This window comes from Scyliorhinus torazame, chromosome 1, assembly GCF_047496885.1.
Source record: "Scyliorhinus torazame isolate Kashiwa2021f chromosome 1, sScyTor2.1, whole genome shotgun sequence".
Taxonomy (NCBI): Eukaryota; Metazoa; Chordata; class Chondrichthyes; order Carcharhiniformes; family Scyliorhinidae; genus Scyliorhinus; species Scyliorhinus torazame.
Window position 1 is genome coordinate 178,257,701 of NC_092707.1, and position 13,773 is coordinate 178,271,473.

The 13,773-nt window shown below is 49.2% G+C and overlaps 1 long non-coding RNA gene across 1 annotated transcript in view; it reads right to left on the bottom strand.

Moving 5' to 3' along the window:
* The window catches only part of LOC140429897 (uncharacterized), a 125,145-nt gene extending 111,844 nt beyond the window's left edge, over positions 1–13,301 (bottom strand). Inside the window, exon 1 of the long non-coding RNA XR_011949235.1 lies at positions 13,188–13,301. This is a non-coding gene — a long non-coding RNA (uncharacterized lncRNA). The remainder of the gene's footprint in view (positions 1–13,187) is intronic.
* Between the last annotated feature and the right edge of the window lie 472 nt (positions 13,302–13,773).

A 13,773-nucleotide genomic window follows, 5' to 3' on the forward strand; every position in this document is an offset into this window, starting at 1 on the left:
CTTTACTGAAAGACAACTCATTGCCCTTGTCTCCCACCCCACCCACGACTCCCATGTGTTCCCCATTCACCTCTGGCCTTTGGCCTGTGGCACTCCTGGGCCGTCTTTTGGATGAGCCATTAAGTTGAAGCATCTTCCTGTTTTTATGTCAAAGAGAAAATGCTGGAAAACCTCAGCAGGTCTGGCAGCATCTGCAGGGAAACAAAGGAGCTAACGTTTCGAGTCCAGATGATCCTGTTTATATGAATGTTAGAGATCCTATGGCAGTTTAGGCAGGTGAATTATCCCCAGTGCCCTGGTCAATATTTATCTCTCGATCAATTTAGCAAAAAACAGATTGTTTGCTCATTATCACATTGTTGTTTGTTGAACCTTGCCTGGTGCAAAGTAACTGCTGCATTTTGCACAACAGTGAGCCGGATTTAATGCAGCCCATCGTGAAGGTAACCATAGAGACTGATGCACTATCAATTACGATGAGACGAGAGTAGAGAGTAATTGAGGCTTTATTACACAGAGATGTGTGGCTTCCTACAGCTGCTGCCGAAATGGCTGCAGTTCGGAGAGCACGCACATTTATACTCCGCCTACTGGGCGGAGCCAGCAGGCAGGGATCTACCCCCGTACCTGTAGTCCAGGGGCCTTACCGCAATACCTTCGTATGCAGTGCAGTATTTACAATATAATACAACAGTGGTGACTACCACATTCACCCCCTGTTAAAAATGAGTCCAGTGGGGGTGGTGGAAAACTATTTACATACCGGTTGTCATTAAAATTTCAGAGAAGGTTACAAATTTAGACGGTCGGGCACCTTGATCCGTCGTTGAGAGCACTGCAGTGCTGGTGGCGAGTCAGGCGTCGGCTCGGTCGTCGGTGACTCCGGGAGCGTGTCGATATCCTCTTCAACCCCGGGTGGGACCAAGGGGAGGATGGATTGTCCTGGAGCGGGGGCTGTGGTGGGGTGCACTGCAGGAAGGGAGGGTGGCGCAGGGGCAGAGGGGGGGATGTGTGGGGACCCAGCTGGTGCCAGGTCCCTGAGGGAGACTGTGCCTTGGCGGCTGTCGGGGTACGCTATGTAGGCGTACTGTGGGTTTGCGTGGAGTAGCTGTACCCTCTCAACCAACGGGTCCGCCTTGTGGAGCCGCACGTGCTTGCGGAGGAGAATGGGTTCTGGAGCTGCCAGCCACGTTGGGAGCGAAACCCCGGAGGTGGACTTCCTGGGGAAGGCAAGGAGACGTTCATGGGGGTTTTCGTTAGTCGCCGTGCACAGGAGCGACCGAACGGAGTGAAGGGCGTCAGGGAGGACCTCCTGCCAGCGGGAGGCCGGGAGATTTCTGGACCGTGGGGCCAGCTGGACGGTCTTCCAGACCGTCCCATTCATCCGCTCCACCTGCCCGTTTCCCCGGGGGTTGTAGCTGGTTGTCCTGCTCGAGGCAATGCCCCTGTTGAGCAGGTACTGGCGCAGATCCTCGCTCATAAATGAGGATCCGCGGTCACTGTGGACGTAGGAGGGGGAAACCAAACAGAGCGAAGATGGTGTTGAGGGCTTGATGACGGTGGCAGGCGTCATGTCGGGGCATGGGACGGCGAAGGGGAATCTGGAATATTCGTCGACCACATCGAGAAAATACGTGTTGCGGTCGGTGGAGGGGAGGGGCCCTTTGAAGTCCACGTTGAGGCGTTCAAAGGGGCGGAAGGCCTTCACCAGGCGCACACAGTCTGGCCGGTAGAAGTGCGGTTTACACTCCGCGCAGACCTGGCAGTCTCTGGTGATCGCCCTGACTTCCTCGATGAAGTAGGGCAGGTTGCGGGCCTTAATGAAGTGATAAAAGCGGGTGACCCCTGGGTGACAGAGATTGTCGTGCAGGGTCCGGAATCGGTCCACTTGTGCGCTGGCACATGTATCTTGGGACAGGGCATCAGGGGGCTCGCTGAGCTTACCGGGGCGATACAAAATCTCGTGATTAAAGGTGCAGAGCTCGATCCTCCACCATAAGATCTTATCATTTTTGATCTTACCCCGCTGTGTGTTGTTAAACATGAAGGCAACCGACCATTGGTCAGTGAGGAGAGTGAATCTCCTGCCGGCCAGGTAATGCCTCCAGTGCCGCACAGCTTCAACGATAGCTTGGGTCTCCTTTTTGATGGAGGAGTGCTGAATTTCGGAGGCATGGAGGATGCGGGAAAAGAATGCCACGGGCCTGCCTGCCTGGTTGAGGGTGGCGGCCAGAGCGACGTCTGATGCATCGCTCTCGATTTGGAAGGAGAGCGTCTTGTCGACCGCGTGCATCGCGGCCTTGGCGATGTCGGCCTTGATACGGGTGAAGGCCTGGCAAGCCTCGGCCATCAGTGGGAAATCGGTGGAGTGGATGAGTGGGCGGGCCTTGTCGGCATACTTAGGGACCCACTGGGCGTAATACGATAAGGAGTCCAGGCATCGTTTGAGGGCCTTGAGGCAGTGGGGGAGGGAGAGTTCCATGAGGGGGCGCATGCGATCGGGGTCGGGCCCTAGAACTCCGTTCTGAACCACATAGCCGAGGATGGCTAATCGGTTCATGATGAACACACACTTCTCCTTGTTGTTGGTTAGATTGAGGAGTTTAGCGGTGTGGAGAAATTTGGAAAGGTTAGCGTCATGGTCCTGCTGGTCGTGGCCGCAGATGGTGACGTTATCCAGGTTAGGTACGGGAAAGTGGCCCGCAGTCCGTACTGGTCAACCATTCAGTCCATCTCCCGTTGGAAGACCGAGACCCCGTTAGTGACGCCGAAGGGATCCCTAAGGAAATGGTAAAGGCGGCCATCCGCTTCAAACGTGGTGTACGGGCGGTCTGCCTTGCGAATGGGGAGCTGGTGGTAGGCAGATTTCAGGTCCACTGTCGAGAAGACCCGGTACTGTGCAATCTGATTGACCATATCAGATGTGCGTGGGAGGGGGTACGCGTCGAGCTGCGTGTACCAATTGATGGTCTGACTGTAGGCAACGACCATCCTGTTTTTCTCCTCCTTTTTCACCACTACACTTGGGCTCTCCAGGGGCTGTTGCTGGCCTTGATGATACCTTCCCGCAGCAGCTACTGGACCTCAGACCTGATGAAGGTCCTGTCCTGGGCGCTGTACCGTCTGCTCCTGGTGGCGACGGGTTTGCAATCCGGGGTGAGGTTTGCAAACAGAGAAGGCGGGTCGACCTTAAGGGTCGTGAAGCCGCATACAGTAAGGGGTGGTAGGGGCCCGCCAAATTTCAGGGTTAGGCTCTGGAGGTTGCACTGGAAGTCCAGGCCGAGTAGCAAGGGAGCGCAGAGGTTGGGGAGGACATAGAGCTGGAAGCCGCTGAACTCTACGCCCTGGATGGTGAGGGTGGTGACGCAGTACCCACGGATCACCACGGAGTGGGATCCGGAGGCCATGGAGATTCTCTGGTTAGTGGGGTGTACCGCGAGGGAGCAGTGCCTCACCGTATCGGGGTGGATGAAGCTCTCAGTGCTCCCGGAGTCCAGAAGGCAGGATATCTCATGCCCGTCCACCTTCACCTTTGTCGACGCGGTCGTGAGGTTGTGCGGTCGGGGCTGGTCGATCGTGACGGAGGCGAGACACGGCTGGTCGTCGGCGGTTGCAGGAGATGAGCAGCCCGATGAGGTGCCCGACGGGCAGGGGTCCTGAGGCTGGAAGATGGCGGCGCCCACGGGCCGCACGTATTCTGAGGCAGGCAAGATGGCGGTGCCCTCGGGCCGCACGTATCCTGGGGCAGGCAAGATGGCTCCGCCCATTGGTTATGAGCAAGATAGCGGCGCCCACGGGCCACACGTGTTCTGAGGCAGGCAAGATGGCGGCGCCCACGGGCTGCACGTGTTCTGAGGCAGGCAAGATAGCGGCGCCCACGGGCCGCACGTGCTGTGAGGGGAGCAAGATGGCGGTGCCCACGGGCTGCACATGGTCTGAGGCGAGGAAGATGGCAGCACCCACTGGCCGCATGCGGGGGGTGCAGGGACAATAGCGGCGATTGAGCGGGCCTGGCATACTGCAGCGAAATATCTTTTCTTGCCGCAGGCCTTGCAGAGCGTGCTGCGCGTCGGGCAGCGCTGCCGGGGGTGTTTTGTCTGTCCGCAGAGGTAGCACTTGGGTTCCCCGGGGTTGGTTGGCTGCTGGGGCAGTCGCTGATGGGGTCCACAATGGGGTGGCCGCTGGCTGGGTCCACGATGCCCAGGAGGGGTGAGCCGTGCAGTCAGGGTCATATGCCTGTACGTTGCGTGAGCGACTTTGAGCGAGAGCGCTAGTTTCTTGGTCGCCACGAGGTCAAGCATAGCCCCTTCTAAGAGGCGCTGGCAGATGTAGGCCGACCCTATGCCCGTAATGAACATGTCTCTCATTAGCAGGTCACAATGTTCAGCGGCCGAAATGGCCAGGCAATCACAGTCTCTCAACAGGGCGAGCAGGGCACGCCAGAAATCTTCCACAGACTCACCGGGAACTTGGTGCCGCATGGACAGGAGGTGCCTGGCGTAGATCTTGTTGGTCTGCTGAGCGTAGTTCTCTTTCAGTAGCGCCATGGCCTCTGCGTAGGTTGGCGCGTCCTGGATGAGGGGAAAGACATCGGAGCTCAGCCGCGTGTACAGAATTTGGAGCTTCTGTGCTTCTGGGATTGGGTCTGTCGCAGATCCGATGTATGGTTCAAAGCAAGCTAGCCAATGTGCAAAGTCCTTTTTGGCGTTGTCTGCTTGAGGATGCAGCTGCAGGCAATCTGGCTTGATGCGGAGATCCATCTTTGTAAAATCTGTGTGTAATAAATTGGTGCACTATCAATTACGACGAGACGAGAGTAGAGAGTAATCGAGGCTTTATTACACAGAGATGTGTGGCCTCCTACAGCTGCTGCCGAAATGGCTGCAGTTCGGAGAGCACACACATTTATACTCCGCCTACTGGGCGGAGACAGCAGGCATGGATCTACCCCCGTAGCTGTAGTACAGGGGCCTTACCGTAATACCCTAGTATGCAGTGCAGTATAATACAATATAATACAACAGTGATGACTACCACAGAGACCAGGCTACTCAATCACGGGAGAGCTCCACGTTAGTCTCCCGGCTGTTGGAGAATCTCTCCCGATTAAGTTGGAGGGTGGAAGGGGTTAAATCCAACACTCGTAAGTTGATGAAAGAATGAGTCTGAAGCCAGCCAATACCTGAGACTGAATTACTTCCAAGCCTGCAAAGTAAAGAGACGCTTCCAATTCCCCCAACAGCCTACGTGAACACCTTTTTCTACTCTTGCAATGAAGCCCTCATACTTCACCAAGTGGGGACGATTGCTCTTGATGACCAATTTAAAGCAGGAACTCAATTACAGCAGAATTCCAACTTTAACTGATGGGGCTGATGTGGATTCTGGACTGCTAGTAACGAGATGTCAATTGGGCTCATTAAGAAGGCAATTGATACCCACTATCCCTAATGCCACTGCGATTTAATGGTGGCTCAGGGATGGATGAAAATTGCATGGCTTTCTCACATTTCCCAAAGGCCGCCAGTTGCGGCCTCCCAAAGAGGGGGGGGGGGCTCTTGTTAACAGGCATTCAGTGCCTGATTGAGGGTCTCAGCATGAGGAAGGGGGCTCTGCTGAAAGTCAACTCAATGGCTGTGCCACCGATGCTCCTACAACCCCAACCTATGTTCCTCAGGGTGGCATGGTGGCACAGTGGTTAGCACTGCTGTCTCACAGCTCCAGGGACCTGTGTTCAATTCCGGCCTCGGGTGACTGTGTGAGTTGAGTTTGCACTCTCTCCCCATGTCTGTGTGGGTTTCCTCTGAGTGCTCCGGTTTCCTCCCAGAGTCAAAAGATGTGCAGATTAGGTGGATAGGCCATGCTAAATTGCCCCTTAGTGTCCAAAAAGGTTAGATGGGGTTACTGGGTTATGGGGACAGGGTGGTGTTGTGGGGCCTAAGTAGGGGGCTCTTTCAGTGGGTCGGTGCAGACTCGAAGGGCCGAATGGCCTCCTTCTGCACTGTAAATTCTGTGATTCTATGATCTGCTCTTACTCTCCCAGTCCTCGGGACTCTCAGCAATCTTGGGCCTCTGGTGGGTGTATTGTCAGCAGCTGCCACTGCTCCTCTGATTGGCTGGTTGTTCTCAGTGGGTGGGACTTCCTTCCTCTGGATCTCGAGTCCTGGGGAAGACCCGACGTTGGTCATCTAATACCGGCATGCCTCCGGCATTGAACTAATAGATTTCCTCACAGGTTCTTTGGCTATGCGTAAGACTGCTGTGGAGCCATCTGAATCCCACCCATTGGTTGTACCTCAGAAAGTAGCTCTATGGCTGTAAAAAAGCCTGAGACGTCAGATGGTTGCAAAAAGCAACAAATAACGGTGTCTGTTTTTTCTTCCTCATTTAGAAGGCTGCTCCCTGAACAATAAGGGTCACACTCATCTGCTCTGTTACCTTTCTTTCCCCAACTGCCTTTGTTGAGGAGGGTGCATCACATTCCCCAAGAATGGTACTTGTTCTTGTTGACATCACCTCACATGACGTGTACAACTCGCTCTATGGTGTCAGGCATCATTTTTGAGACTCAATTCATTTACTAACCATTTCGCAAATGTTAAATGTTGCTCTCACCCCATTTTGGGTCTCACAGGAAGAACCGATAAAGCTTTAAGCGACTGTGCCTGCATGTTTGAGGCTCTTTTTGCCCAGAAAGCAATGGTCCTCAAGCTCAGTGCCACACATATGACAATGAGGGAACAGCATAAATCTAGAGAAGTTGCCACAGTGCCCTGGCTTGAGTGATGTGCCCATGGTGAACTTGAAGCACAACAGCTTGACACCAATTTAATGTTTAAAATAAAAGTGGCTATAAAAGTCTGCAAGTAGAAAATGTAAAAAATATATCTTGTGATACACCCCCCAGGAGACCCAAGGGGATGACTCGATTGATCTCCCCGTGGTGTTCGTAGAGCAGTAGAGCATGAGCACTCCCACCCCCCCCCCCCGCCCCACCCCCCCTCCCCCCTCCCCCCGAATTAACAGCGGGCTCGTTAATTCACCAAAATAAAAGCCAGCCTCAGGAAGGAGCCGGTATCTCAGGATGGCCCTGCTGGCACTTGGACTGTTGCTTTGTTATTGCATTTCCTAACGTGAGTAGGAAATAAACTATTTTGACTCTCTTTTTTAAGACTGCTCATTAACTACGATGCCTTGGTAGCCAAATATGACCAAATATTGAAAGAGGGACCAGTATGCATAATACCATTTGCTGAATTTTCAAATATTCATTTCATTATTTTTCCTTTTTGCACTTTTTACCAGTCACACATCATAAGCTTTCTCCAACCAGGCAACAAAGGTAAAGGTTTTACCACATATTTCTGTCCATTTTGATTATTCAAAATATTCTTGGGTTCAGTTGATTATTTTTCTTTTTTGAACAATGAGTTGAGTGTCTTTTCTTTTTCAAAGAACAAATGTAAGTCATTTGTCTCTCAATATGTGAGATTTTGCAGAATTTCACGAAATCTCCGTGGGACATTTGCAAATTCTGCACAAATTGCAAAACTGAAAATGGGTCAACACTTCTTCGAGACTGGTTGAGAAGGGACTGTAAAATCATTCTTTTTCATCTTTATGTTCCCAGGCCTAAAAAAATAAACATCTCAATGAATGCTGGCAGATGCAAATGACAAGAGTTCCAAGAACTCAAAGCAGCCCCATTCTGATTGGAAGGTGAATGCTTTGTCACCTGCACTGTAGGGCAGCATGGTGGCACTGCTGCCTCACAGCGCCAGGGACCTGGGTTCAATTCCGGCCTTGGGTGATTCTCGATGTGCAGTCTGCACTTTCTCCCCGTGTCTGTGTGGGTTTCCTCTGGGTGCTCCAATTTCCTCCCACAGTCCAAGATGAGCAGGGTAAGTAGATTGGTCATGCTAAATTACCCCTTAGTGTCCAAAAGTTAAGTGGGGTTACGGAGATGGGGCGGGAGAGTGAGCCTTGGTAGGGTGCACTATCAGAGGGCTGGTGCAGACTTGATGCGGCGAATGGCCTCCTTCTGCACTGTTGGGATTCTATGATTCTATGTACTGCGTGAGTCTCTCAACTTCAAAGCATTTCGACCCAATGCTTTGCACCAAGAAGGGTTGCTGTTGTTTTGATGTGCAACACAATGTGAAGAAAGACTCTGTATTGCAAGCCTAAAATTCCAAAGAGCTATTCTGGTTTATTCCTCTTACATTGTATTTGTGATCTCAGCACAACATTTCTGTGTTAGCAAATTATCTGTTGATACATATTAAATGATAATGCAAATCAAGGAATCCAGGAGTGCTTATTTGTTAAACAATATAATCTTAGATTGCAATGAACCATTTCCCCCAACAATTGATTTCTGGTGAGTATTGAATTTGCAATTAGCAAACTTTCAGATCCATTTATTACCCTGCCAGGTTTAGACAAAAGAGTCCATACTAATAGAGGACATGGCACTTTTAATGACATTTTAATTACTTCACATGTAGATCTCAGGTAAAATTTGGAAGTTTACTGAATTTATGCCCAGTAAGTCTTAATGTTACATTTGGACTGCTGAGACACAATGGTTCATACTCAGTAGGATCAGTTTTCCACAGCTGCTCTGTTCCCATAGAAAGAGAAGGAAAAAGGGAGGGATTTGTAGAGAATTGACAAAACAAGAGGAAGAAAGCTGTGGGTGTTCTGCATCAGACAGTATTTCAAATCCAACTGTGGGGACCCTAGTGTTGCGTCCGGAGCAACAGAGAAAGGCAAAGGTTTCACTTCTCAAATCTGAAGATATGAATATTCTAGAGACAAATGAGACATGCGGTTGGTTATCAACCTTCAGCACCTGAGCTCCCAAGTGGACCACTAGGTGGAGCACTTCACATCAGGCGACTGATAGAAGGGAGATAAACTGACTCCGTTGGTCTCTCATATCTACCTTCAGGCCTTCCAGTAGCCAATCATAGAGTGATATTAATATAATTAATAATGTACGCTCACTAATGTGAGCATGTCATGTTCAACACTTAGTTCTGACACTGCTTACAAACTGAAATGAATTCTTATTAGAATATGTCAATGTTACAACATCATCCTTTAGCTATGCTTCCAACATCCCTGCTTGAATCATACATGTTTTCAGTATAATTTAAGAGTTGTCAGCAAATGCTCTTTAATTTTTAAAAGGGTACTCTTGAGACATAAATCAAAGTGTGCAAACTATAGCCGGTATTGGAAATGATGAAGCTCACACAAGAACTCATTGTTACAACAGTTATGCTTTCGGTCAAGTCTTTGAAACAATTCTGAAGTTAAAATGAACGTCAGGCCTGGCTCATATGACTGAATATAAGACAATAAAGTGAGAAAAGACTACAAAACCCATCTTCGTCTCTTAGCTCAGCAATTCCGTTGTGAAACCTCTATCTGTTATCTTTAAAAGGCTCTCGCTTCATGTTTCCCATCTTCCAATTTCCTCTAATTTTAACTTTTATAAAACAGCTGCCTATATCGTCCCCAGGCTAATACCTCTGCTTTCACTGGCCAACACTGGCTCCTTGTCTATTAGCATATCAAAATTTAATTCCTCATTGCTGTACTGAAATTCCTCCACAGATTTATCTCATGCTATATTTGCAATCTCTTCCAACTGACATACCCCACCTTACACTATTGGATCCTCTGACTTTGATTTTTTGTATGTCAACTCCTTTCCTTTGCTATCACCATAGAGCTCTACTGCACCTTTGTCCCATCACCTGGAACCCCCTTCTTAAGCCTCTTCTCTCTCCAGTTCGTTCCGTTTAATAATGCCAAAACGAATCTCTCTGATCATGCTAACAATCACATCTCCATCTGCCCCCAACTAATGCTTTCCTCCATGGCTCACTATCTGTTGCCCATGTCCTCATCTAAGGGGGGCACGGTAGCACAGTGGTAGCACAGTTGCTTCACAGCTCCAGGGTCCCAGGTTTGATTCCCGGCTTGGGTCACTGACTGTGTGGAGTTTGCACTTTCTCCCCGTGCCTGTGTGGGTTTCCTCCGGGTGCTCCGGTTTCCTCCCACAGTCCAAAGATGTGCAGGTTAGGTGGATTGGCCATGCTAAATTGACCTTAGTGTCCAAAAAGGATAGGTGGGGGTCACTGGGTTACAGGATTACAGGGTTACGGTGATAGGGTGGAGGCGTGGGCTTAGGTAGGGTGCTCTTTCCAAGGGCCAGTGCAGACTCAATGAACCGAGTGGCCTCCTTCTGCACTGTAAATTCTATGATTATTTCCATCTGTGAGGAACCCTGGGGTACTTTTAACATGAAGATATAATATATGCCAGTTTTTCTTAGTAGGTAAGCCCAACAGCCAATGTATACAAGAAAATCCAATAAATTGTAAAATTGAGATGAGATAGATAAATGGTTAATTTGTTTCTTTTACTGATGTTGGCTGTGACAAAAATGTAGACCATGATGCCACCAAGGATGCCATCTAGGACTGAGGCGAGGAGAAATTTTCTTACACATAGGGTTGTGAATCTTTGGAATTCTCTACCCCAGAGGGCAGTGGAAGCTCAGTCATTGAGTATGTTTAAGGTACAGACTGACAGATTTCTGATGAGCAATAATGTAAAGGATTATGGGGATAGTGTGGGTAAGAAGCATTGACGTGTCCGATGAGCCATGATCATATTGAATGGAGGAATAAGCTTGACAGGCTGAATGGCCTACTCCTGAACTTATGTTCCCACAATGCCAGAACCTGGCACTCTGAATATTTCCTCAGGAACTTTTAGCATCCATCATGAATAGACAGGCAGACAAGGCTTCCTATCTCATCTGAAAAACAACACTTGCAACAATGCATTAATTCCTCTATACCGCATTGGACTCTCAGTCTCAATTATACATTAAATACCTAAGGTGGGGGTTGAACCTGGAATCTTCAGATTCAAGGGTGAGAGAACCAAACCAATCATGATAAACTGACAGTGGAACCAGTTTAAATTGCAATACCAGATTTCTGCCCATTCCTAAATATTATTAAGCACTAGCTGATTGCTAAAGGACAAAAGATATCAAATAGAACTTTAAAATATTCAACAGAACATTAAAAAGGATCTAAGGTGTCAGCCCCTAATTACCTGCATTTTGTTTGCCTCTTATGAGAATTTATTTTAAAAATTTCTCCAAGTCAAATACTTGATTTGCAATCCTCAATTTGCTTTCATACCCAGTTATTATCTTTCGCATTTGAAATGAAATGAAATGAAAATTGCTTATTGTCACAAGTAGGCTTCAAATTAAGTTACTGTGAAAAGCCCCTAGTCACCACATTCCGGCACCTGTTCAGGGAGGCTGTTACGGGAATCGAACCGTGCTGCTGGCCTGCTTTCAAAGCCAGCGATTTAGCCCTGTGCTAAACAGCCCCTGCTGTCTACTTATGCAAAATTACATTTAACTTGGTATTTAACACACGATATGTATGTTTTAATTATGTATTTACCCTGTAGCAGCCGAAATTGCCTCTGAGTTTTTTTTTAAAGATTATGCTCACTTTATTTTTTTTAAATAAGCGTGATGGGGGTGCAGGATCAAGTCTGGAGTTGAAGCAGGGCCCAAGATTTGAGAAGAGAGCAGTGCTCTATTAATGATAGTGGAATGCCTGGATTTGGACACAATGATGGTACTTGCATTGAGGATGGTGGAAGTCGCTGCTATGAATTGTAGTCTGGCTGCTCTGATCACATCAGGGGCGAGATTCTCCGACCCCCCCACCGGGTCGGAGAATCGCCGGGGGCTGGGGTGAATCCCGCCCCCGCCAGTTGCCGAATTCTCCGGCACCGGATATTCGGCGGGGTTGGGAATCGCGCCGCGCCAGTTGGCGGGCCCCCCCGCGATTCTCCGGCCCGGATGGGCCAAAGTCCCGCTGCTAAAATGCCTGTCCCACCGGCGTAGATTAAACCACCTACCTTACCGGCGGGACAAGGCGGCACGGGCGGGCTCTGGGTCCTGGGGGGGGGCGCGGGGTGATCTGGCCCCGGGGGGTGCCCCCACGGTGGCCTGGCCCGCGATCGGGGCCCACCGATCTGCGGGCGGGCCTGTGCCGTGTGGGCACTCTTTTCCTTCCGCCTTCGCCACGGTCTCCACCATGGCGGAGGCGGAAGAGACTCCCTCCACTGCGCATGCGCGGGAATGCCGTCAGCGGCCGCTAATGCTCCCGTGCATGCGCCGCCTGGAGATGTCATCTCCGCGCCAGCTGGCGGGGCACCAAAGGCCTTTTCCGCCAGCTGGCGGGGCGGAAATTAGTCCGGCGCGGGCCTAGCCCCTTAAGTTTGGGGCTCGGCCCCCCAAGATGCGGAGCATTCCGCACCTTTGGGGCGGCGCGATGCCCAACTGATTTGTGCCGTTTTGAGCGCCAGTCGGCGGACATCGCGCCGATACCGGAGAATTTCGCCCCAGATGTCAAAGTTTTTCATATATATATTCCATTACAAAAAATCTTCATTACAAAGTCCTGTGTGGAAATCAGTGATATCTTTTCAATCTTCACATTTCAACTAAGGAAACATTAAGGCAATTCTGAGGTACTCCCTCAATTGGCAAAAAAGCAGCTCGTAAATGCTGTATCATTAACCCACACCTTACACATTGGAATATTAATACAGGTCAGACCTCCTTAAGACTGGAATTATTGGATAAAAACATCAGAAGTTTATGCATAGCCTAGTCAAACAATTATCTGTTCTGCACTTATTTATTTAGTAAGTACTAAAGAGTCACAATTTGGAGCTTACTACCTGAACTGTACTTTTGAAAGCAAGGAAACAGATTAAAATTTGATCTTAAAAATGTGCTCTCATACTATTAGGGAGGATTGTAGGGAAAATTGATGCCTTGAACATTTTCTCGGAATACTTGAGCTCCAATAAAACTTGGTTAGCAGGCACACCATTTTTGCGCTAAAATGCAAGTGATAGCCACTGGAGTGTGAATATTTGCAATGCAGCTTTCAGAATCTTATCACAGCATCTTACTTCAATTATATTAAGATTGGAACATGCGATCGTCAATTCAGTGACAGCGTTCTGTCAGCATTCATATGCGATTGTAGAGTTCTCTCGAGCAAACCTACTCTTGTGACTTATCCCAGGACTGGAAGTAATACATCCTCTACATGTTAGCTCACCATGACAATGATTTCAGCGCCTGTGCCTTCAATTGTTGAACGTTGGGCAGTTTTCAGGATTTGCCAATCGTACTAATGAACAGAGAATCTTCAAGATCAAGCGTACGATTATGTTACACACGTTGTGAGCGAATATTTTTTAAAAATGATCGTTAACCATTATTTATGATATTTTTCTAGCTGTTAGCATAATATCCCAATCACACCCAACCTGCCACTACACAGCATTGTGCTGTTTTCAATGCTCCAGTGACTCTCCCAGCTGACAGTGTGTAATGCCTGAACCGTCCCCTTCAGTACCCTGAAAGATTGATTAGCCCCCTGAGTTCCAGTGACTGCCTGTGTTTCCAGGCGTAAACGTTGGCCCGCATATCGTCAGTCCCTATTTCAGGCTGTTGCAGTAAGGGCAATAGCTTTGGCAGTCACACCATAGGGCAGGCACAGAATGCCACGCAATACAACCATATGTCACAGCAACCAATGAACAAAAACAACTGTTATTATTACAGACTCGGAAATTGTTGCTACGAATGTCAGAGTGTCCCCATTAATCTAATTTTTATTCTTTTTGACTAGCATCTCCCGT